This window comes from Myxine glutinosa, chromosome 11 (assembly GCF_964187855.1).
Source record: "Myxine glutinosa chromosome 11, kmMyxGlut1.1, whole genome shotgun sequence".
NCBI classification, from domain to species: Eukaryota; Metazoa; Chordata; class Myxini; order Myxiniformes; family Myxinidae; genus Myxine; species Myxine glutinosa.
Window position 1 is genome coordinate 125,652,940 of NC_136271.1, and position 5,365 is coordinate 125,658,304.

A 5,365-nucleotide genomic window follows, 5' to 3' on the forward strand; every position below is an offset into this window, starting at 1 on the left:
GAGCATTTGAAAAAATATTTCTGAAACCAAATCACGCAATGGAGGCCGCCATCTTCCGGATGCGGAAGTATGCATAAAAAAATTGCGAAAAAGTTCAATACGAGTTTGTTTCACCCGTCTTTGTTTGATTCACAATCTAATGCACCTCTAATTTGTAATTAAAATACGTTAAGACCAACCTCGTTATCTTCAACGAAAATCGTCACCAAACACTGGAACCAATGAGATTCGAGCATTTGGAAAAAATTTTTTTAAAGCTTATTACGCGTTTCGGACACTGAAAACGGCATCATATATTCTAAAATTGACGAAGAATTATTTTTTAGAAATCTCGCGGCCGTAGGGGATAGTTTTTCACGGCCGGAAATATCCGAAGTTGAGACGGAATTCACCGAATTAATCAAGAAGTAAATTTTATCAATTTTTATCTCATCCAGAATGCAAATGGTACCTACGACACCTACTACACCTACTACACCAACCTACTACCAACTACCTAACCTACTGATGCCACAGTGATGGGTAAAATAGTGGCAGGAGGCTTTGGCTTCGCCGGCTCATTGCGGCTTTGCAGTCGGGTACTAGTATTAATGTTATTACAAAACAATATTAATACCAATAATATCCCACATCCCCAAGGGGTTTTTCCGGCGAGTCAACGTATATGAATAGCTTGTCATGGCGTTTTTGTGGGAGCAACGGCCTCTACCAGAAGTAATGAACATTAATGAATATCATGAACCACAAACACGTATGCTTAGCTTTTTAATCAGTCGTTAATGCTGTTTATAACTAAATTAAGAAATTTGGAGGAATCCCGACATGCGTGAGGTAAGTTTTACTTACAGAACTGAGCGAAGATCTACTGTACTCTCGGTACCCCATAAGTGTTGGGTTAATAACATGGCCCTTCCTGGCGCTGAAGTGGCGTTTGTCGTAGTGAACTTTTGAAACTTGCTCCTTCTGTTTAAAACGAAACTGAAAGGGAGGAAGACCCGGATGTGCTCATTTACCAAGCAGCTAGCCAGCGCTTGCCAAGCCAGCCATTCCTTAACGGTTTTGAATGGAGTGCTTGCTCGAATGCTTAAACCACCTGGTGATCTCTCCACAAGAAACTTGGTAAATGAACACACACCCAATGTTCTTGAGGCCAGACCATAGATCGACTGTAATCTATGTAGGCCTACCCCAAAGAGGAATGGCCCTTTCTGCCCCTCCCTTAGTTAGCGGGTGCCGTGCTAGTAAATCAAACTCAAGAATTCATAAACGGATATTGGTGAAATTTAGAACATATTACCTCAACGTACAAAGCTTTTACTTCTGAAATTTGCAGCCGATTTCGTCCAAGAAGTCGAGAAACTAATTTTCAGTCCCCATGTTAAAGCTGAATACAGAGAAACGATCCCATATATAACGGGACGGAGCGCTTTGGACATCCCTTTGATTTATTTATTTATGTATATATATATATATATTCTTATTCATGCCAGACTCAGTGCCGTAACGGTTCGAGGGTCCGCTTTCAGTCTGGGAGGTCGGTGGTTCTAAACCCTGGCCAAGTCAAAAGGGTCTAAAAATGTCAAGTCTAAAGTCTAAATGGGACCTGCTGCTTCCTTGTTTGATGTTCAGGATATAAAAGGATAGGGCATGGATAAAAACGCTGGGAAAGCAATGGCAAATCACCCAGTACAAGTACAACCCCTGCCCTGTAAAGAGTATGGTACGTCAACCCGATCAATAAAACGTGTGTGTACATCTAAAAATCATCATAAGAAACCAACTCAAAGCATTTTACCACTAAAAACATTGGATTTCCGACCTAACTACAAACTTCAATCCCAGTTTTTCATTATGTCCTTCCAATTGAACGATTCCTCTAATGTTTTGGGACATTATCATCCTGGTGCTTCACGTGCAGGCTGTTAAATTAATTAGTACACCCTCTGTCAAATGGGACCTGAAGCCAGGCGACCCGTCTGCCATTATTGGCTGTCAGTGGAAGTTAACGACCCCAATGTGTCTTTGGACAAAAATGAGCGACTTATGGACCCGGCACTCTAAACAGATTCTAAATCGTCACTCCAAGGAGTTGGGGCACAGTTTGGGTGGCTCTTCCACATCTCACTAATGATGCAAACAGTGGGCCAAAGTTGTAAATGAATCGCAGTCTAACATGCATTGGGTAAATAATTATAGTTTTTGGATATTACAATGGAAGGATCGTATTCCCTGAAGATTGCCAAGTCATCCTTCACACTCATGGACCCATCATTTGAGTGAAAGCTTGATGCCGACTCGATTTGTTTCATTGTATCTTAATTACAGTCATCCAGTGCAACACTGCCAGAGGTGGGTTCTTGGGTTCAACACGTGTCACGTATTTTGGAGGTGGGGAGGCCACGTTAAATACGGGACTTTCAACCCACTCCACCCTCCAGGTCTTTAAAACAGGTGTTCACCACCATCTCTTATCCTCCCCCATCCAAAACCTTGATCTTTTCTACCCCCGCTAATTTCGGTCCCCTTGTGTTTTATACCTCCCCCCCCCCCCCTTCCCACGCCTCCTCCCCCCAAGCCCTCTCCCTCCCACACTTCTCCCTCCTCTCAAATGTTGTGGTTGTGTGCTTCCCCTTCTCTCCCCATCTTGTCTTCCGCTCCCTCTTTTTATATACTTTGTTTGTCTGGTTGATTTGTTTGTGAAATGAATGTTAGATCTTTCACGAGCCTCGATTCAGTATACAAAAAAAAAAAAAAATACAAAAAAAAAAATGGCGTATCAATGCTCGTGAGGCTTCTCCGCGCATCTGCTGTGTGTGCGTTTTCAGTGAATCGCTTCCAACGAACTGGGGCACTTCATCCTGCAGTTGCTAACGCAAAATGTGAAAGTCAAGTAGTCTTTTAAACATAATTTTCAGCATTTAAAGAAAAGAGTGGCAATTTCAAAATGGCTAACCATTATATTGCAAATCAGACTCAAGAACTATAGGCTAAAAAAGAAATATCTGTGGATGAGAGGTGTCGTGTTCCTACAATTTCCTGTTAATGCAAGCAAGTGACAGCAGTGGATAACACACACACACACACACACACACACACACACACACACACACACACACACACACACACACACACACACACACACACACATCCAATGGCATCGGGACGTAAGCAGAATTCTTTGCCGCCTCTCTCATCGACGCCCCTGCTCAATCCCGTCAGATACGATCCCGGTACCAAATTGAGGCGCTTGCCGATATAACGCAAACACTTAATGGAGATTAAGTCCCGTGGCTGATTGCGCTTCCAACGGACTGCCTGGAATCCAAGGCATCGAGGGAGGAGATTTGGAGGGCGGGATAAGCGGTGCTGATGGAGAGAGAAGGCTCGATATGCCATGGAGAGGTGGGTGTGGGCTTTGTGGCCTTTGGCTCAGGGCAGTACGACTCCAATGGAACACCTGAGGATCTGAATAATTCTCATGCCGAAATGCTCACGGCAGACACCGCTGGTTTTGTGGACCATGGAGGGAAGAATGGGGTAAGCCATTGAGGTGGTCAAGCAAGAATGGGGTAAGCCCAGGCCGATACAAAACTCCCCCGGCCCTGATTGAAATTTCAGGTGGTCGCAAGGTGACTCATGAAGGGAGAAATTCGTGCCAGGGTGGTGGGGGATGGCAGGGATGGGGAGTCATGGAGACTCAAATAGTGTGTTGAAAGAGAAAAAAATCTCAAACAAGGATGTGTAGAATCCCCACAGGTAAATCCTTGTATATGTTCAGCCACAACGTGCAGCCGGAATGTGTGCTGATAAAAAAAAATGGTTGCACTTTCTCAAGTGGGACAAGACGTCATCTCATAGTGAGGCAGGTAACTTCACTGTGGTGAGAAGCTGTAAAGGTGCTACCTGCCCTACCATCACCAAAGGTGAAGCTCCAGATAAGAGGCTCAAACAAGGAAAGCTGTAACTTGGTGGAAAAACAAATCATCCTTTACTGCAAATTGCATTCCATGCAGGAAGCTTGGGGTACGGATGAAAGGGAAGGAAAAATATTCCTGGATCAACTAAAGTCAACAAAAATGGCAAGCAGAACATAGATGACCCCACCGCCCCCCCCCCCCCTCCACCCCCCCTCTCCCTCCACCTCTACAAATTTGAAAGAGTGGCATTGGCAATCCACAAATATCTAACAAAAGATAGAATAGAATAAGTACAGACAAGTACAGATACATTCAAAGTACACCGCCCCCATGCCAAATAATTAAATATCCTACAGCGCGGCATTGCCGGGGCGCCTCTGGCGCCCGGCAATACCGCAGTGCAGCTCATTGGGACTGCATTGGGAGGGAGAGGTGTACACTAATTGATTGATTAGTTGTATAATTAAAATCAATAAAAGATTATCACAAAATATTTTCATAATCAATTGGCTAATAGCATAACTAATCCACTAGTGCTTCATCCGAAGATGTATCTTTTAGAAATTTAATTAAATAAGTCATTAATAAAAAATTAAATAATTAATTGATTACTCAAAAAATAATTAATTGATTAATCAATAAATAATTAATCGATTAAATGATTAATCAATAAATCAAAAATATCCTTGATAGCCACATCACTTGGTCACTCATGTCCAAATATTAGCTTCCGAGCTCAAAAGGTGCCTGAGATATTGGCCAAAAGAGAAAGAAAATAAATAAATGATTAATAATGAAAATAAATAAATAATAATCAGAAAAAAATTAAATTATTAATCAATTCGGTCAGAGAACACATAAACCACCACCATTTCATCAGAATCTGTAACTTAAAAAAAAAAAAAAATCATTAATCGAATAATTAAATAATTAATCGATTAATTGATTAATGATTAATTAATAAATCAAAAATATCCTTTGCAGCGAAATCACCTGGTCATTGGCATGTCCAAATATTAGCTTCCCAGCTCAAAAGGTGCCTGAGTTAATGGTCAGAAGAGAAAGGAAATTTGATTAATTAAATAAGTACTTAATTAATCGCTAATAATTAAATAACTCCTCAATTAATTGATTATTCAAAAAACAAAAATACCGTTTTTGACAAAGGACTTGCTCACTATTGTGCCGAAATTTCAGCTTCCTAGCTCAAAGGATGGCTGAGATATCGCCCGGACAAACAAACAAACAAGAAAGAAAACAAGACAGAAAACAAACAAACAGAGTGAAAACTGAGTACTCCGTTTCAGCGTGCGTCACTGCCGAGCCCCCTTCGGTGCCCAGCAATGACGATTTGCAATGCCTGGAGATGGCATAGGAAAGGTGCGGTGTACAATAAATTAAAATCAGGACAAGACAGAAAGTGAAAAAGATAGGATGATGGGTGCTGG